This window comes from Lepidochelys olivacea (assembly GCF_965140295.1).
Source record: "Lepidochelys olivacea isolate rLepOli2 genome assembly, chromosome: 1".
NCBI lineage: Eukaryota > Metazoa > Chordata > Testudines > Cheloniidae > Lepidochelys > Lepidochelys olivacea.
Genome location: NC_140411.1, coordinates 194,187,878 through 194,211,115, shown reverse-complemented (window position 1 = coordinate 194,211,115; position 23,238 = coordinate 194,187,878). Strand labels below are relative to the sequence as shown.

The 23,238-nt window shown below is 44.1% G+C and overlaps 1 protein-coding gene across 1 annotated transcript in view; it reads left to right on the top strand.

The window, feature by feature from the left end:
• PLCXD2 (phosphatidylinositol specific phospholipase C X domain containing 2) overlaps positions 1-23,238 on the top strand; it is a 37,084-nt gene that overhangs the window by 980 nt on the left and 12,866 nt on the right. The gene's annotated exons all lie outside the window — the stretch shown is intronic.

Here is a 23,238-nt window from a genome sequence, read left to right as displayed (position 1 = left end):
CCAAACCTCTGGGCGCTGGGAGGGGGCGGTGTGAACGCACCTGCGGGTTGCGGGAGGGCAGCCGATTCTTTTGGGGGGCTCACCCCAAGACAAAACCCCTGTGCGAGTGACACTGCTTTCATCACCCAGCTCTAGGAGATCTGAGTAGTACCCCCAAATTACCTTCCCTAGGCTGGGCTGGGGTTGTTTCTGTTTGTTGGGGTTTTTTTTATTTTATTTTATTTTGTTTGGTTTGAAACAACCATTGCCAGCGTTGGTTGCCACTGACTGCAAGGTGTGTGATTAGCTAGGGTAAAATTTAATTTCCGGGGTTATTTACCATCTTCTGCTGGGAGGCGGGGTCAGCTGATCACCAGCTGAGGTCAAGAAACATTCTCTCCTCCCACGCACCTCTATGGTGTATTATTACACAAGAGGGTAAATTATTGAAGAGGGAGTGACCTTCCCTGGGAAGCATCCAGCGCTGGTGGAGCCAGGGTGCTAGACTAGATGAATCATTGTTCTGCTCGGGTAATGCCTGTGTCTGAACACCTTCCGGAACTGAGGAACCTTTAATCTCTGCGATCAATTAACATTCAATTTGGGATCTACTTCTCATCTATAGGTAGTAAAACAGGAATGAAGCAGTCTAGCACTTAAGTCTTTCGATTGAACGCTATATAGGAATTGTTGAGACCACTGTGCCATCAAGTCTAGTACTTATTGCTGACCATAGCCAGTACCACCTGCTTCAGAGGATTATCATATAGTAACATGCCCTCACAGAAAGTTTACTCCAATCCCCCCAATAGGTAGAAGTTGGTTTATGCCCTGAAGCATGAGTTTGTATCACTTGCAACATCATTTGTTGTTCTGATATTTATTATGACAATTCTGGGATGTTCTCGTTATCCAAGTAAAATGTACTATGTGCAGGTGGGCTTGAGGGGGAAACCTGCAGTAATTTGCAGGAAAACACTAAATCTCTCCTCAGTTTTCAGAAATAGAATTTCAGCAATGTAAAGCAAGTTTTTCTGTTTTAAATAAAGGTTTTAATACTTAAATTTAAACAAGGGATAGAAAGAGATTTGATGTCTATTATAACAGGAGTTATATTTTTACATGGTTTAAGCAAGATTTTTTTTCTTTTGGTTGTAAAATTGTGTCTGAATTCCTGTGGGTTTTTTTGTGTATATATATACACACACACACACTAACTGACTTTTTAAAAAGTAGCATGGGGGAATCTGTCTGTCTGGTGGGATATGCGGGATCTAAGGTTTTTGCAGGAGGGTGCAGGATAAAAATGCAAGGAACAATGTGGGTATGGGTGGGAGTGAGTATTGCAGGGCGGGATGGGAATGGGATTTTAAAGAAATAGTCCTGTGCAGCGCTCTGGTTGGGTGCTCGGATCCTGTGGAAATTCAGTGAGATTTGGCAGGGGCAAGCTCCCTTAAACTGTTTCAGAAATCTCAGTCTGAACTTAGTCCCTTCTGGTTTTGTGAAGAGTTCATTAGTCAATCCTGGGTTTCTTCAAATTTATCAGTCATTCATAAGTACTGGCCAGACACTTGGTCCAAATAACTTTAGGCTTACATGTGAGGTCATACAACATTTGCTTCCACTATTCATATTGTGTGTTTGGCTGCCCAAGTCACAAGTTAGTATTTCTGTTCCCGAATGATCTGAAAGCTTTTAAAACAGAGAACAACTAATAATTTACTTTTGTGAAGTATTTTTCAAATGAATTAATCATTCATGCTAAAAATAATGAAACCTGGAGTTGAAAAATATTTTCAGTGATGCTTGGTGGCTGTGCAAATACCTCTGAATGACAAGTAATATAACCCCATCTGTCACAGCGAACTAATGCTTAGACGTTTATGTAAACAGTGCATCTGTCATCTTCCTAGCCAAGCTAGTCATCTTCTCTAGTCCAAGCGAGAGATGTTGTAGATGGATTCTGTTTGTAAAACAGATGGGAAAAAATCGAGAAAGAAATAATAGTAAACAACACATTCAGGAACTAAACCTTTATAGTACTGGCAATGTCTAAAATGGAGTCCAAATATTTAATCAAGTCAGGTTTTGTAAAGGTGAATTCTAGTATTGATATCTGTTTCAGATATGGGAACAGGTGTGAATTTCAAACAGAGATACAAGCTCTGGAAGAACTGGTATTTATCTGTACTGCCTGCCCTTACTGCTCCCATACCCTTACCTTTAATGTTACTTTTGAAAGATATTTCTCATGTTACTAAATAGGGCTGGAAGCAGGCTGGGGTGATACTTAATTATTAATGCTTATGCTGTGCTTAGCCATGGGCAATACTGATGAGTAATGTAAAAATCATCCCTACTGCATATATTAATTAGTCATTCAATATGAATGCTTTATAGTAGAGACTGCTTATGTTGTTCTGTAGAGCAAAGGTCACAATGTAATTGTAAGTCAGCTCAATTTTTATATTCAGCAGACTCAAGTATAATGGTTGCCATTAAAATATCGTCTCTTATTCCTATTTTACAATTGCACAGTCTCATTGTACTTAATAATCCAGCTCTTATATCGCACCTTTCATCTGTAGATGCCACAGCACTTTACAAAGCAGGTCAGAATCAATTTCCCCATTTTACAGAGGGAGAAACTGAGGTTCAAGGAAGGAAAGTGACTTGTCCAAGGTCACACAGCAGGCCAATGGCAGAGCCAGGAATTGAGCCCAAGTCCCCTAAGACACAGTCCAGTGCTCTATCCACTAGGCTGCACTGAGTATGGAGAGCCTTTCAGCCACATTTATTACCTGCAAACATCTGCTGTGAAGATTTTAGTGGTATAGGTTTTCCTTACGATATTTCATTTTTGGACTCTGCTCAAGTGCAGCACTGTCAAGTTCCTTGCAATAGTCTTGTAAAGCTATTATAATTTCTCCAGTATGTATATTGTGGCAAATTCATTGAAGTTCTAGACATTTTCGTGGGAAGCCCTTGGTGTATGCTCTGGGAGATGCAAACCCATGAAGTCTCAAGCCACTTGGACATGCGGCACCTAACTGCAACTCCCATGAAGCACCAGAGCAGCTCAGATAGATGCAGTTCACTGATGAACTGACCCAAAACAAAACATTGTGACAATCAAGAACCAAAATGTGTCATTTTACCAAAAACCTCCAAACAAAATATTTTGACACTTCCAAATCCATATTCTCTGGAATTTTCCATTCCACAAATCTTTTCCCCAAAATTTTCACCCCAGTATGTGACAAAAACAAATTTAGAAATTTCTCAGGAGACAGAAACTCTAATTTTTAACCAGCTGTAGCAGTGGTAATACACGATAATAATACTAACGACAATGAAGATGCTGCTTTGATGTGTTTGGCACATGTGCCTGCCAAAGGTTGCAGGCAGAATGTGCACGTGCTGCGCTAATCAGTGTATCGGATACGTCATAACTGTCTATTAATTTCAGTCAAGTGTAGTGAATGGATATTGGCAGCATGGTAGTTGCAGCAGAGGAACCAGAAAAGTTAATGATGGTAAGCTTGGAAATCCCAACACGCTGTACGTTTCCTGATCATAAGAAAGACTCTCTATCTTTCTTGCAACCTTCACACTGTAGATTTCGTGATGGCAAAAGTCAATAGACAGACACAGTCGCCTGTTATGTACCCTGTGAATATAGAAGACTGGGAAGGAGTGTGAAGGGAAGGGAAGAGTTGAAAATGCAAATGGACAGCAACACTTGACAAATGCTTGTTTCCATTTCCATCCTACCAAACTTTTGTGTGAAATAGAGTTTTGGTGTAATCATCTTTAAAGGAGCCAAGGCAAGTCAACAGCAGCATGTAAGAAAAGGATCACTTCATGGATCAACATTCCTGCAGTTGACAGCAACGACTGGGTTCATTAAGGAATATTGACTAATATTGACATTGAGGGGGGCTTTATTAATCTAAATGAGAAATACATATTTCTGCTCCATGTGCTGCTGCTGAGGAATAGCTGCCTTGGAAGAGTAACTCCCCTTTGACTGGAAAAATCAGTTGCCCATTCCTCTTTTTGGAGAGATGGGGACAGGGTGTGACAGGTTGGGTCATAAAGATCCCCTTGTGAACTGCCACCTGATGTGCTGGGACTACCTCTGAGCCCATTTTCCATGGCAGTTTGGGACTTCAGTATCTTGCCTTGTTGAGCCAGACACACTAGCCTGCTACAAACACAGGCCCAGGTCCGAACCACGTCCCCCAGAAGCTGCAGGCTTAACTGAAAACAGCTTAAGAAGTGCTCCTGTCTCCAGCACCCAGATACCCAGTTCCCAATGGGATCCAAACCCCAAATAAATCCATTTTACTCTGTATAAAGCTTATACAGGGTAAACTCATAAATTGTTTGCTCTGTATAACGCTGATAGAGAGAGATGCTGTCAAGGTTCCTCCCCCACTCTGAACTCTAGGGTACAGATGTGGGGACCTGCATGAAAACCCTCCTAAGCTTATCTTTACCAGCTTAGGTCAAAACTTCCCCAAGGTACAAAATATTACCCCCGTTATCCTTGGAATGGCCGCTACCACCACCAAACTAATACTGGTTACTGGGGAAGAGCTGTTTGGACGCGTCCTTCCCCCCAAAATACTTCCCAAAACCTTGCACCCCACTTCCTGGACAAGGTTTGGTAAAAAGCCTCACCAATTTGTCTAGGTGACTACAGACCCAGACCCTTGGATCTTAAGAACAATGAACAATCCTCCCAACACTTGCACCCCCCCTTTCCTGGGAAATGTTGGATAAAAAGCCTCACCAATTTGCATAGGTGACCACAAACCCAAACCCTTGGATCTGAGAACAATGAAAAAGCATTCAGTGTTTTACAAGAAGACTTTTAATAAAAAAATAGAAGTAAATAGAAATAAAGAAATCCCCCCTGTAAAATCAGGATGGTATATCTTACAGGGTAATTAGATTCAAAAACATAGAGAACCCCTCTAGGCAAAACCTTAAGTTACAAAAAAGATACACAGACAGAAATAGTTATTCTATTCAGCACAATTCTTTTCTCAGCCATTTAAAGAAATCATAATCTAACACATACCTAGCTAGATTACTTACTAAAAGTTCTAAGACTCCATTCCTGTTCTGTCCCCGGCCAAGACGACTACAGACAGACACAAACCCTTTGTTTCTCTCCCTCCTCCCAGCTTTTGAAAGTATCTTGTCTCCTCATTGGTCATTTTGGTCAGGTGCCAGCGAGGTTACCTTTAGCTTCTTAACCCTTTACAGGTGAGAGGAGCTTTCACCTGGCCAGGAGGGATTTCAAAGGGGTTTACCCTTCCCTTTATATTTATGACACGCCCCCCAAATCTCAGCTAGGGTGAAACACTGGCTGGGATTTCTTCCTGGAGCTCTAGGAAAACCGAGTTAATAAGACACATGCATCTCTAAATATACTACCAAGTACATAAAGACTAACAATATTTTCCACATCTCAAGGACGATTTTAACCAGTTGATTCTGGGAAACTTTCACGGGAGAGTGCATCAGCCACTTTGTTAGAAGCTCCTGAGATGTGTTGGATGTCGAAATCAAAATCTTGGAGAGCTAAACTCCACCGAAGAAGTTTTCTGTTAGTTTCTTTGACGGTGTGAAGCCACTTTAGTGCAGCATGGTCGGTTTGCAGGTGGAAACGCCGTCCCCAAACATATGGGCGTAGCTTTTCCAGAGCGTAGACAATGGCATAACATTCTTTTTCAGTGACTGACCAGTTGCTTTCCCTCTCAGACAGTTTTTTGCTGAGAAACACTACAGGGTGGAATTCTTGATCAGGTCCTTTCTGCATTAAAACTGCTCCCACACCACGCTCTGATGCATCTGTGGTTACTAGGAACGGTTTGTCAAAGTCTGGGGCCCTTAGTACAGGGTCAGACATGAGTGTCGCTTTAAGCTTGTTAAAGGCCTTCTGACACTTTCCGGTCCACTGAACAGCATTTGGCTGTTTCTTTTTGGTTAGGTCTGTCAGTGGGGCGGCGATTTGGCTGTAGTGCGGTACAAATCGTCTGTAATAACCGGCCAAGCCTAAGAAGGATTGAACCTGTTTCTTTGACTTTGGGACAGGCCACTTTTGGATAGCATCCACTTTGGCCTGTAGGGGGCTGATAGTTCCTTGACCCACCTGGTGTCCAAGGTAAGTCACTCTGTTTAGGCCTATTTGACACTTCTTAGCCTTAACAGTTAGTCCTGCCTCCCTTATGCGCTCAAGGACTTTTTGTAGATGTTCCAGGTGGTCTGCCCAGGAATCCGAAAATATGGCCACATCGTCAAGGTAGGCGACTGCATATTCTCCTAATCCCGCTAGGAGACCATCTACAAGTCTTTGGAAAGTGGCGGGTGTATTTCGCAGCCCGAAAGGGAGTACATTAAATTCATACAGCCCGAGATGTGTGATGAAGGCTGACCTTCCCTTGGCAGATTCATCTAGCGGTACCTGCCAGTACCCCTTGGTTAAGTCCAAGGTAGAGATGAACTGGGCCCTTCCCAGTTTCTCTAATAGTTCATCTGTGCGTGGCATGGGATAGTTGTCTGGGCGAGTTACAGCATTTAGCTTACGGTCGTCCACGCAAAAACGTATTTCCCCATCTGGTTTGGGAACTAGAACCACTGGAGATGCCCATGCACTTTCAGAGGGGCGGATTACCCCCATCTGTAACATATCCTGGATCTCCCGTTCTATAGCAGTTTTAGCTTGAGGAGACACCCGGTAAGGTTGGACCCTAATTGGGTGAGCATTACCTGTGTCAATGGAGTGGTATGCCCGTTCAGTCAGTCCTGGGGTGGCTGAGAACGTTGGCGCGTAGCTAGTGCACAGCTCCTGGATCTGCTGTCGCTGCATACGCCCAAGGGTCATGGAGAGGTTCACCTCTTCCACACCACCAGCACATTTCCCTTCATAGTAAACACCTTCAGGCCACTCAGCGTCGTCTCCTCCCTGGGCTGTAAACTGACAAACCTTTAATTCTCTGGAATAAAAGGGCTTTAGAGAATTAATATGATACACCTTAGGCTTTCGGTTGGAGGTGGGGAATGCTATGAGATAATTAACAGCTCCCAGGCGCTCCTGGACCACGAATGGCCCTTCCCACGATGCTTCCATTTTATGGGCCTGGAGCGCCTTTAAGACCATGACCTGGTCTCCTACTTTGAAGGAACGCTCTCTGGCATGTTTATCATACCAGGCTTTTTGCTCTTTTTGAGCATCCTGTAAGTTTTCTCTAGCAAGGGCTAAAGAGGTTCGGAGGGTGTTTTGTAGGTTGGTTACAAAGTCCAGAATGTTAGTTCCTGGAGAAGGTGTAAATCCCTCCCATTGCTGCTTCACCAACTGCAATGGCCCCTTAACCTCACGGCCATATACAAGTTCAAATGGGGAAAACCCTAAACTGGGATGTGGTACAGCTCTGTAGGCAAAGAGCAACTGCTGCAATACTAGGTCCCAATCATTGGAGTGCTCATTTACGAATTTACGTATCATGGCCCCCAAAGTTCCATTAAACTTCTCCACCATGCCATTTGTTTGATGATGGTAAGGAGTGGCAACCAAGTGATTTACCCCATGAGCTTCCCAAAGGTTTTTCATAGTTCCTGCCAGGAAATTAGTCCCTGCATCTGTGAGGATGTCGGAGGGCCAACCTACCCTGGCAAAAATGTCTGCTAGTGCCTGGCACACACTTTTAGCCCTGGTGTTGCTTAGAGCTACTGCTTCCGGCCATCGGGTGGCAAAATCCATGAAAGTCAGTATGTACTGCTTTCCTCTGGGTGTCTTTTTCGGAAAAGGACCCAGAATATCCACAGCTACTCGCTGAAATGGAACTTCAATGATGGGGAGTGGCTGGAGAGGAGCTTTGACCTGGTCTTGGGGTTTTCCCACTCTTTGGCACACCTCACAAGACTGGACATAGGTAGAAACATTCTTGCCCATTCCCTCCCAGTGGAATGACCCCCCCAAACGGTCTTTGGTCCTGTTCACCCCAGCATGGCCACTAGGGTGATCATGGGCTAAGCTCAAGAGCTTGGCCCGGTATTTAGTTGGAACTACCAACTGTCTCTGAGGATGCCAGTCTTCCTGGTGTCCCCCAGAAAGAGTTTCCTTGTATAAAAGTTCTCTTTCTACAACAAACCTGGATCGATTAGAAGAGCTGAGAGGCGGTGGGTTGCTCCGTGCCGCCGTCCAAGCTCTCTGGAGGCTTTCATCTGCTTCCTGTTCGGTCTGGAACTGTTCCCTTGATGCTGGAGACATCAGTTCCTCATGGGATTGTGGACCTAGGCTTGGTCCCTCTGGAAGCGATATAGGGGATGGAGCTGTTTCTGTTGACTGTGAACCGCTCTCCGCTGGTGCACTATGTTGGGATTCAGGCTCCGGCTGAGCCTCTTGTGTAGGGTTATCGGCTGCTGCCAGTTCAGGTTCGGTGGGGCCCTCTGGTGTTGAGGTTGCAAGTACTGGATTCAGTGCTGACACGGGGTCTGGTGTTAGTTGTTCGGCTGGTTCCGGTTCTGGGACTGGTTCCGTCTGGGTCTCTGGGACTGGATCCACTACTGCTGTTGCAGACATTGGCCTGGGGTCCAGGTCCATCACCTCTGACTGGGTCCTGATAGAAGTTTCCGGAACAGAGCTAGGCCTCACGGCTTGTTTAGCCTGGTTGCGGGTGACCATTCCCACCCTCTTGGCCTGCTTCACATGATTGGCCAAGTCTTCCCCCAACAGCATGGGGATGGGATAATCATCATAGACTGCAAAAGTCCACATTCCTGACCAGCCCTTGTACTGGACAGGCAACTTGGCTGTAGGCAAATTGAAAGAGTTGGACTTGAAGGGTTGAATCGTCACTTGGATCTCTGGGTTGATTAAATTGGGGTCCACTAAGGAAGCATGGATAGCTGACACTTGTGCTCCGGTGTCCCTCCACGCGGTGACCTTCTTCCCGCCCACACTCACAGTTTCCCTCCGCTCCAAGGGTATCTGGGAGGTATCTGGGCCTGTGGACCTCTGGTGTGATTCCGGTGCAATGAACTGTAATCTGTTGGGGTTCTTGGGGCAGTTGGCCTTTACATGCCCCAGCTCGTTACACTTAAAACATCGTCCAGCTGACGGGTCACTGGGGCGAGGAGGGTTGCTGGAGAACGGGGTGGTGGGACGATAAGGGGTCTGGAGGGTTCTTTGGGAGGTAGGTGGGGCTTTGGGCGGCCCCCGGTAATAGGGTGTGGTCTGGGGTGGTCCCTTCTGGTCTCCGCTCCAACTGCGACCAGTTTTCTTCTTCTCTGCCACCTCCACCCATCTGGCTCCAATCTCTCCTGCCTCAATTACAGTTTTGGGTTTCCCATCTAGGATGTATCTTTCTATTTCCTCAGGAACACCCTCTAAGAATTGTTCCATTTGCATTAGGAAGGGCAAATTTACTGGAGATTCAACACTTGCTCCTGATATCCAGGCATCCCAATGTTTTACAATGTGGTAGGCATGTCGGGTAAATGACATGTCTGGTTTCCACCTTAGGGCTCTGAACCTCCGACGAGACTGCTCGGGTGTTATCCCCATTCTGACTCTCGCCTTGGATTTAAACAGTTCATACTTGTTCATGTGTTCTTTAGGCATTTCAGCTGCCACCTCAGCTAAGGGTCCACTGAGCTGCGGCCTCAGCTCTACCATGTATTGGTCAGTAGAGATGTTGTACCCAAGGCAGGCCCTTTCGAAGTTTTCTAAGAAGGCCTCAGTATCATCACCTGCCTTGTAGGTGGGGAACTTTCTGGGATGGGAAGTGGTACCTGGAGAAGGATTGCTAGGGTTTGTTGGTATATTCTGCTGGGCCTTTATCCTCTCCATCTCCTCCACATGCTTCCTCTCTTTTTCCTTCTCCTCCTCCTTCAGCCGCATGAGTTCTATCTGTCTTTCATGTTCCCTTTGTTTTTCCTCAGCCTGCAATTTGGCTAATTCCAGCTGTAGTCGAGCTGAGGATTTGGCCATTCTAACCTCTCTGTTTTTAACTAACTTTACACCCGAGGTTTAGAAATAAACAAACAAAACTTGGCTGTAAAATTTTGCTGTGCTGGAATAGAATACCTATTCTCTGATAGTGATTGTCAGCCTACAGAAAAAGACAATTCCCTTGTCTCTGCTCTGGGCCCAAATTAAAGCAAAAAACCTCCAACTACTTGGAAAACTGCTTACCCAGCCCAAAGAAAAAAAAAATTTCTTTTCAAACCTGTGCTCCTTGTAAAACAAAAAAAAAATCAAAATTCTAAAAAAACCCTGCCACTTTTGTCTCCAGGCAAATGGGTAGAGCACACACCCCCTATTTACTTTTAGGAAGAAAAGAAAAAAAAAAAAACCTCTGGGTTGGAAGACTGTGAATTTCCCTGCAGGAGTTAAGTACCCTGCCTCCAGGCAAAGAAAACCTGCAATTCACAAGATAATCCCCTTTTGTCTCTGCTTGGCCACAAAGCAGAGAGAAACCAAGCTGCTTTCAGTTTCAAAGCTGCCTTCTGGACTTCCTAAAAATTCCTTTTTAAAATCTGTATTTCTAGTTCAAAAAATCTCAACTGGATCTCAAAATGATTTCAGGTTAATCCCACCACTGTGCCACCATGTCAAGGTTCCTCCCCCACTCTGAACTCTAGGGTACAGATGTGGGGACCTGAATGAAAACCCTCCTAAGCTTATCTTTACCAGCTTAGGTCAAAACTTCCCCAAGGTACAAAATATTACCCCCGTTATCCTTGGAATGGCCGCTACCACCACCAAACTAATACTGGTTACTGGGGAAGAGCTGTTTGGACGCGTCCTTCCCCCCAAAATACTTCCCAAAACCTTGCACCCCACTTCCTGGACAAGGTTTGGTAAAAAGCCTCACCAATTTGTCTAGGTGACTACAGACCCAGACCCTTGGATCTTAAGAACAATGAACAATCCTCCCAACACTTGCACCCCCCCTTTCCTGGGAAATGTTGGATAAAAAGCCTCACCAATTTGCATAGGTGACCACAAACCCAAACCCTTGGATCTGAGAACAATGAAAAAGCATTCAGTGTTTTACAAGAAGACTTTTAATAAAAAAATAGAAGTAAATAGAAATAAAGAAATCCCCCCTGTAAAATCAGGATGGTATATCTTACAGGGTAATTAGATTCAAAAACATAGAGAACCCCTCTAGGCAAAACCTTAAGTTACAAAAAAGATACACAGACAGAAATAGTTATTCTATTCAGCACAATTCTTTTCTCAGCCATTTAAAGAAATCATAATCTAACACATACCTAGCTAGATTACTTACTAAAAGTTCTAAGACTCCATTCCTGTTCTGTCCCCGGCCAAGACGACTACAGACAGACACAAACCCTTTGTTTCTCTCCCTCCTCCCAGCTTTTGAAAGTATCTTGTCTCCTCATTGGTCATTTTGGTCAGGTGCCAGCGAGGTTACCTTTAGCTTCTTAACCCTTTACAGGTGAGAGGAGCTTTCACCTGGCCAGGAGGGATTTCAAAGGGGTTTACCCTTCCCTTTATATTTATGACAGATGCACAGCTGTTTTCTCCCCCAGGAATAAATTACTTGCTCTGGGTTAATTAATAAGTAAATGTGATTTTATTAAATATAAAAAAGTAGTATTTAAGTGGTTCCAAGTAATAACAGACAGAACAAAGTAAGTTACCAAGCAAAATAAAATAAAACACGCAAGTCCAAGCCTAATACAGTAGGAAACTAAATGCAGTTAAATCTCACCCTCAGAGATGTTCCAATAAGCTTCTTTTACAGACTACACTTCCTCCTAGTCTGGGTCCAGCAATCACTCACACCCCCATAGTTACTGTTCTATGTTCCAGTTTCTTTCGGGCATCTCTTTGGTGTGGAGAGGCTATCTTTTGAGTCAGCTGAAGACAACATGGAGAGGCTTCTAGGGCCTTATATAGTCTTTCTCTTGTGCAACATCACAGCCACAAGATGGGGCCTCTAGCCACCTGGGTAAGTCACATGTCTATGAATGATTCAGCTTTTTGCAGGCCGATGTTATTGTTTACATGTTAGTTTGAAAGTTCCCAGGAAAGCTCAGATTTGGATTGGCGTCTCTCAAAGTCCATTGTTAGTTAAGTACTCTCAATTACTTGAATAACCCCTTCTGACGATGGTGATCAAATCTGTCTTATGTGCTTCCTACAGTAAACGCTTTAAATATAATCAGAGAGCCAACGCTCATAACTTCAGATATAAAAATGATACGTGCATACAAATAGGATGAATATATTCAGTAGATCATAACCTTTGCAAAGATATGTTACGTGGCATATCTAGCATAAAACATATTCCAGTTATGTCATATTTACATTCACAAGCATACTTCTAGAAAGAAATCAAGCCAAACAGTAAAGTCCAGGTCTCTTCATGGAGTACGTGCTACCAGAAATTCATTGATTTTTTTTTTTTTTTAATCAAGGGGGTACCTAATTTGAGTGCATTTGCTCCTTCCCCCCCAACACCCTAGCTTTTGGGACTGCTTGTATTCAGCGTTTTAGAGAAGGTAGATGGAAATTTTTGACAAGAACAAAGGAATGTTTAATTAAACTGATAACTGGAACATTCAGAATGTATAAAAATAAATACTTTTACACACAGTTAAACAGTGGAGCTCAATTCTCAGATACTTGACAGTATTCAAAAAAGGATTAGACATTTATACAGAACACAAAATATCCGGAGTTTTAACAATAAATACTATCTTTAAAAATAGAAGAGGTTTAAGGTGGATTAACCATGTTGCTTCAGGGCATAAGTGGAATGGTTTAGCTCAGCAGTGGGCAAACTTTTTGGGCCAGAGGCCACATCTGGGTGGGGAAATTGTATGCAGGGCCGGGGCATGGGGTTGGGGTGCGGGAGGGAGTGCAGGGTGTGGGAGGGGTTCAGTGTGCAGGAACGGGCTCAGGGCAAGGGATTGGAGCAGAGGAAGGGTGCGGGGTCTATGAGGGGGCTCAGGAGAGGGGGTTGGGGTGCTGGAGGGGTGCGGAGTATAGGACGGGGCTCAGAGCAGGGGGTTGGGGTGCAGGAGAGGTGCGGCAGGGGGCTCAGGGCAGGGAGTTGGGGTGTAGGAGGGGTGCAAGGTGCAGGCAGGGAGTTGGGAGGCAGGGTGCAGGAGGGGTTGCAGCTCCTTGCCTGCCCTGGCCCCGTGCCGCTCTGCTCCGGGAAGTGGCTGGCATCACGTCCCTGCGTGGCCCCTGGGGGGGTACGGGGCTCCGCGTGCTGCCCTTGCTGTGCCTCCAGGTACCTCCCCCGAAGCTCACATTGGCCACAGTTCCCTGTTCCTGGTCAATGGGAGCTGCGGGGGGCAGTGCCTGGAGACAAGGGCAATGCATGGAACCCTCTGCAACCCCCACCCCTTGGGCACAGGGATGTGGTGCCGGCCACCTTTGAGAGCGACGCGGGGCCTGCGGCACCCCGGGGGGCAATCCTGCGGGTCGGATCCAAAGCCCTGAGAGGCCGGATCCGGCCCGCGGACCACAGTTTGCCCACCCCTGGTTTAGCTGGCTATAGCATTGCTTCCCAGTTTCATCAGACTGACCCAATTCTTTTTATTAGGACAGGCTGAACTTTCTGTTTATTCCCTGACGCTCACTACTCTCTTCCCCTGCCATCCTAAACACTCATTCATATCATGATAAACTGCTGTCCCCATTGTTCAAGGAGCCAGCAAAGCAAGCTGGCAGATCTTCACTTGAAATATTATTGATTAGTTGGTTCGTCCAGCCTTCCACACATTGGATCATGGTAATGAGCAAAAGTGATGACTGTTTCGTTCCTTAGATTGGGAGATTCATTGAGTTTGAGTGATACCTTAGACTAGAGAATGAGGCACTAGGGCATTAACTGTGTTCCAGCTAGTATGCTTTGGCTCAGAAAAGTGACATTCTTAGCAGGTAGACTTGGTTTCATAGAAATTACAAATGGGAAAGACCTACTGTGCCCTTAGCCCAATGCCACTGTGATCATTAACTGCAGTATCTTTTTCTATTGCACTGGTAGAATTTTAACCTAAAAATTACATTCCTGATAATTATTTACCTGCTTTCTAAATCAAATTATGGCTTCTCTAGCAGGGATGCTCTTGAGTGCCTCCTAGCAACGGGGGACAGTACCACAGTCATCCTCTCGCCCCTGGTACTCCCTGCAGGCTGCCGATCAACCTTTGTGGGTCTTCAGTGGCTTGGCCTTCTGGCCAACTCACAAAGTCCAAGTGAACCCCTTCCAGGCTATTAAAGAGTCCAATAAATAAACAAGCTATTTTCCCTCGCTAGGGTCTTCAGGCCCTTTGTTCAGGTGCCCAAATAAACTCTATCCCCTTTTAGGGGTTTTTGCCACTTCACCTGTGGCAGGGCAAAACCCAGACCTGCCTACTTCCCAGGTTCCAACTCAGGGACTCTGCACAAGGCAGCCACCTCAAGCCTTCATTGCTATTTCCATGGGCTTCTTCCTCCCAAGTGCTTCTAGCGCCAACCCTAGCTCAGGGCTGACTCCTCAGGTCCTTGTCTCTTTGCAATCACAGCTGTGTAAATTCAGCGAACCATTAACTCTGTCTAATGGTTGGTCTCCTTTGGCCAGAGCTTTCTTCTTCATGCCCCTGATCCCAGCTAAGAACTGCGTGGCTAAGACTTGGCAACTCCTTTTATTTGGGCCAGCAGAGCCCTGATTGGCTGTTGCTAGTCCCTCTAGCCCTTGGCAGGCCAGGTCTCTCTACCTTCCAAAATGGTTTCTCCAGAGAGTCCTCTCTCAGCAAACTTGGAGGACCGACCTTTACTGCTCTTTTCCTCACTGCTTCTTCCAGTGGGGTATAGTAGGACTGTGAGGGCCTTATCAGGGATTCACAAAGGCTGAATACACCCCATTACAGATGCACTGGGGTATTAGAGGGAAATCAAAGCCTTTCCCATATAAGTGCATGGAGTAGTCATGATTGTGCTGCAGAAAGAGGATTGGCTAGAAGGGCTGTGCTTGGAATGCACTGGCTACATGGAATTCACAGACGTAGTAACTTCTCGTGATCTCTACCAGGAAAGATGTAACGTCTGCAAGCACCATGTCTTGGGAGGTGTATCTCCTGCCTGGTGTGGCTCGTCCACCCAGAGGAAATATTAAGTCTTGTAATTTTGACACACTTCTAGTGCTACTGCATGCTTTTCTTTCTTTACCGTGCCAAAACTACTCATTAGTAAATTGAACTAAACGTAGTACTCGCTGGAGGCATTGTGCTTGCAGAATGCTGAGGCAGGCATTGTGTTTAGAGATGAGAAGGCAGCTCTTCAGTTACTGGTTTTGAAGGTGTGCCATGGTCCTGCCATGGCTGGTGCATGGGCTGGAGGTGTGCAAGGCTTCGATGTGCCTCAGCCATGTATTTAGTGTTTGGTATGTGTAACGCCTTGGACTTCACTATGACTCTCCTGCTCCTTGAAGTGAAGAAGCATGAGGATTTTGTTTTTCCGCTGTGTTAGGAGGAGAAAAGACTGTGTGCCTCCTGTCTCAATCCTCTCTACCTTGTACATGCATTCAGGGATAACCAGAGGAGCAAGATCCTGGTTCTAAGCGTGTAAAATAACCATAACATGGCTCAGTGCTAATCATAGTGGCAGACTGGGTTGTTCCAAAGACTGATGCTAGGATTTATGCAGCACCTGGAGACTGGTAAAGAATGCTGTTCAAAGGGCTGAGAGAGACAGATCCTAAGAAGCAATACTTTTAGTCAAACTTGATTGCTGAAGGTAGCCTCCAAATTTTATTTCAGGTGTATTGTGGGAGGCCAGGTTAAGGTTAGCGGGCAAGGATAGAACCTAACACACTCGGATCTCAATTCCTGATTAGGAACCATAGGCAGGGTTGGAATCTTTAGAGAGACGCCATTACATAAATAATTACACATACAAAAATACATTAAAAGAACATTCCTAAGATTGCAAACTGAAGCACTCAAAAGGTAGGAGATGGCCGAATTAAGGTCGCTTATGCAACCTTATTTTGCCAGCACTCCTTCCTTCATGTGTATGTATGCTTTCTGATAGCCTTTAAGTGCCAGTTTCTTTGCCCACCCAGTCCCAGCCCTTCTGTCCATCCCCTACCAGTTTCTAGCCTCCCCTGTTCTCCAGGCTCCTATTTCCAGGCTCTTTGCCCAGCTACTCAGTCAGTTTCTCTCTCTCCCCATCTCCAATTCCAATCTCACCAGACTGTCCAACTCTCCCTGCCTCCTCTGCATTCTAATCATGTGATTTCCTCCTCCATGCTGCCTGGATATCTGCAGGGAGATCATTGAGAATACCAGAGAGAGAGGTCCCTGCTCTTAGGTCCAGTGCCTGGGCCAAACTTAGAGCAGCCATTACATGGACAGTCTGACTCCACCCCTATACTAGCCCTGGATTGGAAGAAGCATGCTCAATCGTTCTGCGGGAATAGCACAAGCTCAGTCCACCCACACAATGGAGTTGTGAGCTGATGGAGCATGTTCAGTGAGAGATTTTAGCTGCTAGAATCTGTCTCTAATAAGCATGTGATTTTTTTTTTAAAAGGCTTATAACTTGGCCCAGTTTCAGGAGATTTTTCACAAGGAGGGCAAAAGGCGCATCCCTGTCAAAAAGGCCATCTCCTGCCAAATTTCAAGGCCCCACTCTAAAGCATGGAGGCACCCAAGTTAAAAGAAAAAGTTTCTGGAATCTTTTAACATGCGCAAAACTATGTATTTTTCCCTAGCTGCATTCTTAGAAGTGGCTGAACAATTTTGGCTGAAATTTTCCAAAAAATGTTCAACCTGATATAGACAACCGAGCCCCAACAATTAAAGTGTGGCAATATTATGAACGGTCTTACAATGGGGAAAGTGTCAAGCAACCTTAATAGGCAATATTACCAGCCCCACATATAATAAAGTGAGTATCTATTACACAGAACATGAAGGGCTGTACTTTGGTTTATTGAATACACAAGAAGCTGCTAAGGAGAAATAGTTTCAAATTCTGAATGTATGAAATCATGAAAAAGAGGTCACAGTTTCATATGCTGCTCACAGAATGAGATGTGCATGACATACCTTAAATGGGTGCAACTGTGCACAACTATTTCAGCACCTCCCAAAGGTGGGTGTAGCCAAGATTATTTTGATGCCTGTGTAATTGCTGACCAAAAGTTGCCTGGGTGACTTGTGTCTTAACTGGCTAAGTGAAATGAAAGTGTTAGTTAAGAGGAAGCCAGGTTAAATTTTTAGGGTGAAAACTTGGAGACAGGTGATTTGGGTTCTGTCTTTGTGACCTGGGGCAAGTCACTTTCTCTGTCAGTTTCCCTATTTCATTTATGAGACCTTTCATGCCCCATGAAAATTTGGCGCCCAAAGAGAAGTGGGTGGCCTTCACTTTGTGGCCCCATGCAAGGAGGGAGCAACTTGAAACTGCAGCGGGTCTCTATAGGAGTCCTCATGGAATAGGCTGCTGACTGAGGGGATCATGTCATTGAATCAGTGCATAGACAGCTGAGCTGGCCACCTGTTGGGTTAAAGTTTGGACTCGTGTGACAGGTGAAGCATATGAGATCGAAAAAAAACTTAAAAATAGCGGATGTAAGGCTAACTTCTTAAATCCCCATTCCTTGGCTTCCTGCCCAACTCAGTGGACATTCACCAAGCAATGATGCATCATCCATTAGAAGAAAATAATCTCGCAGCAGTGATGAAAACCTGATATGAAATGCTGGACACCAGCTTCTGATTAGTAGGTCTTAAAAAGAGCCTTTCCTAGTAGCCAGGGTATTCCATAACTGCTTACTGTGGGGTTTCTTGCACTTTTCTCTATTAGCAGCTAATATTGGCTGCAGTTGGAGACAGGTTATTGGACTAACGGGGCTATTAGTCTGATCCAGTGTGTCAATTCCCATGCTGATGAGACCTTTCTGACTGATTTCAGAGTAGCAGCCGTGTTAGTCTGTTTTCGCGAAGAGAAAAGGAGTACTTGTGGCACCTTAGAGACTAACCAATTTATTTGAGCATAAGCTTGAGCTGTAGCCCACGAAAGCTTATGCTCAAATAAATTGGTTAGTCTCTAAGGTGCCACAAGTACTCCTTTTCTCTTTCTGACTGAGTATAAATTAGTGTGTTAAGCTACACAGATTACATGAAGCTTGAAAAATAGGATAGAAAAACTGACAAAAAATGCGTGCTCATGAGAAAGTAGTCAGTGAAAGCGAGGATCTCTGGATCATAACATCACCTCCAGCTTGTCAGTGATGGACACTGCTTGGGTCTAATTGGAAGTCTGAGGCAGGAGGACAGCATTGTTGCTATTAGGAAACACCAGGTGTAAGAAGTCCCCCTGCTAGAAATAATAATCCAAAAAAAAAAAAGTTCAATGCTTCTGCTTTCTCCCACCTTACTTTTCAACTCTGCCTTTATTCTTTTTGGAGGGCAATGGTAAGATGTTATACTAGCTCTTCCTCTCTTTCTGTGGAGCATCAAAACAAGGAGAGGCTGTTTTCCCTGGGCCCTGGGGTGTAGTACCTCCCTTGTAGGCTACCACAAAGTGGCAGAACTGCCTGGAAGGAACTGTGGAACTTCTTAGTGTTGTTATGTATCTGAGGTAGGGCAGACTCTGCCATGCCTGATCATAGCCTGCTGGCCCTCACTGTGTCAGAGCACAAAGTTGGATCAGTGCAGTATCTCTTCATACATGTCCCTTTCCACTGAACAGTGTGGTGACTCAGTGGACAAAATTAATACAGACCAAAGGGTCTCACAAGAGGATGAAAACCTACCTCAACCAGCTCAGAAGTAAGTCTTTGAAAAATCTCCCCTGTGCAAAAACACCTCTTCCAAGTAGTCCAGTGTTTCTTCTCCCCTCCCCACCACCCCCCGGCCACACCCCCAATAGGTCTTAACTGTGTCTTAGCCTCTATAGAAATGCAGGTCACATATTGCACGGTCACCCATTGTCTTAGGATGAAAATCAGGTCCCTTGCTCTAAGACCTAACACCTCTTAATAAGTAGTCAGAAGCAGAAAAACCGACCAGCCCAAAATCTCTGCTGGCAACATGGGTCACAAGAGCCATTGGCTGACTCCTGGTGATGGTGCCACTCAGGAATCCCAAAAGCAAGTGTCAGAAGTTGGTGGCTCTTTCAGTACAGATGTCCTGTTGCAATTTATATAAAGACAAGGTTGTCCCCAGAACATTACAGGCTTTCCTCATGAAAGTAAATTCTACTTTCCCTATGTCTCTCTGGAAATAATACTTCCTTGTGTTCAGCATCTCAGGACCTCAAAAAGAGACTTAACTGCAAGGTAAATGGGCACACAGCACCTTAAATGCTATGTGAAACACACTGAAACAAAGAGAGTCAGCATTCATCTTGGTTTCTTTTCAGTAGGGTCCAGACCTTGCAGCATAAGGTATTCCTGACCCGGTAAATAAAAAGCTGTATAACCAAAGTATGTAACAAGCAAGCTCTGGAGAGAATAAGAACCCAGCACCACACACTGCTGAGAAGCATCTTGGGCACAAAGAGCTCTGACTACAGGAAGCAGAAGACGTAAAGCAGCCAACTAATCCCCTATCGGCATAGTTACTGACCACTGCAGACTGTTCCCGGAGGGTCCGTTTAGTAAGAAAGTGCTTTACCTGGTGGTTCCCTAGCAAATTTTTTAGTATATCAGATGATTTCCTAGGGAGAAGGGTTAATTCTATCACAAATTAATCTTCCCCGCCTTCTTTTTCATTCCAACTTCAGTGCTTACTGTTCATTATTTCCCACCACGGAGTGTGGAGAGATGTTACGATCCGGTGTGGAAATCCTGTAGTTTCCTGGCATTTCTGTTTCCGCTATTCTAACTGGGAGTCAGGACGTTATTGGATTTCTCACTTAACTTCACCTGTGAGACAATCTGCCCACAGACAAAGTTGTGAGTTAAAAGTTACTAGTGCTTGGCTGAAGTATTTCTAAATCATAGAATGAACTGGGCTGGTGGGCACAAGTGAGGGACATGGCTTGACCCTAATATTCCCTAGCAACAAAGCTGAGCTTTTTCTGAGTTCCATGCAGGCAAAGGCACTGCCCAGAGTTCACGAACAGGGGAAGATATTAACCGCACAGGTACCAAATATTCCATTTTCTCCTCTTGCAATGAAAAGAGCTGATACGCTGGAGAGGCAAGTGGAGTTTTTTCAAACTCTGGCCTAGGCTAACAAGACACAGATACTGTGTTTTCCAAGGAGAATCCAGGGCCAAAAATACTCCAAGATTCAAGTCCTCTGTTCACTCACCAAACGGGTACAACAGTGGTTTTTTGCAAACCACTTCCCTACTGAACCTCAGTCCATGTTTAAGGTCATGTAGCCTCCATGTCCTGCTCTGCTCTGCTGAGACAGCCAGTTGTGGTGGTGGTTTTTGTGATGCTACAGCAATACACTAAGTACTAGACCAGGATCACCAAATCAATTTGGCACAGGCCATCCAACAGCTGACAGCCAATAACAATGGACTGGATTTGAGCTGGTGTGGTAGAAAAGAAAGCTAACGTACAGTATTGTGTCTTGGACAACTATTTCTTCAACAACTTTCCCCCCCCCCTAATTATAATACCTTATGCCTGATACTGAAATTACACATTTCTAGGAAGCTTTAAGTTACTAGACTGTATGTTCCCCGTTTAATTGCTGTATTACAATTAACTAAGGAATTTGTTAGAATACTATTCAAAAACAGACATGCTTATCTAGATAGTTCATATGGATCATATCATGGCGATGGCAGTTGTTACCAGGCAAGAGAAGGGGAGGGAGGTAATAAGCAAGTCAAATGTGCTATTCAGTGTGGATTAGTAAAGATGTTTTAAGATGCTAATCTTTTGATTAGAAAATCTGGATTGTTAATGACCTGTATCCAGAAGCCTTTGGGGTTTGTCAGGGGTGCTTCTGTCTCATTCAATATACGTGATGGCCGGCACAAAGCAGAGCTGGCCCTTGCAAAATAGCGGAATATTGTTCTTTCCTTGGCTGCTTCTAGAATAGCTTTTCCATGATGCTCCCAGACCTGTTACTTTTTAAGCCTGATTGGTGTATTTCCAGATGCTTTTGTTTTTTATTGTGTTTTGTGCTGAATCTATATTTTCTTGATTATAAATGGCAAATGTAGTTTAGGTGGAGAGAAAAATCTTGCTCTAAGAAGTTTGGCGTCATTGCAGCTAAGGTAATCCTGGAGTGTAACGCCAGAGTCCACAATTGACATTTTAATGCTGTTAATATGCCGGTGGACCCATTTGTGGACCCAGCCAGCTACACATTGAAATGTTACACATAAAGTTCTTTAATTTTCATACCTTGTATGTCAGCAATGAGAAAAATCCTTCTGCTGATCCAGTCCACTCACCTGAAAATGCAGCACTGTTCCCCTTCAGTATTGTCTGGTGTTTAAGTCCAGCCTAGTTCTAAAAGTCCTGAGAAAAGGGGTTTCCATCACTTATTTAGACTGGTCCACAGCCTAACATATCTCACTGCCGGGAAAACTAGATTAGTAGGGATGACGTTAGATATGCTTTTGTCTAGGGAAGGGTATTTTATATCTCTTTCAGTTTGTAGACAATATATTTTGTACTTTTACATTGGAAGATTTCAAAGGCTTTTGCACACACAGTAATCTTCACAACATCCCTGTTAGGGTAAAGTACAGATTAGTTAAATGACATGCTTGAGGTCACACAGGAAGTCATTAATAGAATAGGACCCAGAATTCTTGCTTCCAGAGACCACGTTCTAACCGTTCTACAATATTCTCTTCTTATCACTCTTATGCAGTAACAAGAAAAATGAATAATTAAAGTCCAGTTCTTGATAACCCACACAAAACAGTGAAAATAAAAATTAAGTCCAAGACAAAATGCCAAATTTTTGTAACGTTACTGCATTCGCTTGATTTGACTAAGTAATTTGACCCCACGATTTTAAGGAACATGAAAAATGTAAGGAAAAAAGTTCCAGATGTGAAGCGAAAAAGCTGCTTCTTAACAACTGAAACAAAGAAAATAGAACAAAAACATTCTTGAATAATGAAAGATAATAAAGGCAATAGATTTAACACACAATTAACTTGGGAATTGGCATAGTCGAAGTGAAAAAGTGTTCATGACTCTACAGTTGCACTTGCTAGGATAAAATTACAAGTGCTATCTATCTATCAGAGTAACAATCTGGTGTCAGGAAGGAATTTGAATGCCCAGGCAGACAGGGGAGGGTGTATAGTTTTCCCTGACGTATCTAACCTTTGATTGTGGAGAGACGGGAATCTGGACTAGAAAGATGATTAAATGGTTTGTTCCAGTATTGTATTTCATAACCTATGCATTCCTATGATTCCAAATTAAGTCTTGACATCTAGGGGTATTTGGCAATGAGGCTCTCATTAAAGCTGCAGCACCAAAGCAGTTATAATATTGTTGTAATCGGAATACTAACTAACAACATCTGGTGTCACAAAATGCCTCACAAGGAGAGTATTTCTCCAGTACAGTACAGGGGAGGGGTAGTGATTTGAGTTTCAGGAGGCCTGGGTTCTGTTCTCTACTATGCTTCTGGTCTGCAGAAAGACTTTGGGCAAGTCTCTTGTCCTTTTTGTGCCTCATTTTTCCCATCTGTAAAATGGGGATCATAATAATACTTAGCTCCTTAGTACAGCACTTTGAGATCTATAGGTTGAGGTTAGGTATTATTATCCTATTTAATTTTTTTATGTATAAAATAATTTATACTTGAGGGTCTTTTATCCAGTCTCAAAGCATTTACTAGCATTCATTAAGTCATAGACATAGGAACTTTTAACGTAGCGACATGAAAGAACTTCTCTTACTATAGGGAAATCTTCTCCAGTTCCCCATCTTAGCTGTTGGGAGAATCCAGTCTCTGAAGCACGTATGGAAAAATCATAAAAAAGTTTTCAATATTTCCTATACTGATTTTTTTTAATTGTGAACATACTTGCCAGCCTTCAACAGAATTTCCTTGTTTAGTAATGTTTTTGTAGGTGTATATGAGTGCTTGCACTGGATTGGATTGGGTTGGATTAGATGCTCCTGTGCTTTATGAAACATGAGGCAACTCCATGTTTACACCTCCATCATGCATGGAGGTAGACTGAAAAACACATAATTCTGATGCCATTACTTATCTCCAGTTATGAGAAACACCCCTTTGTCTTGCACTAGTTGCATTTATCCTGTTAAG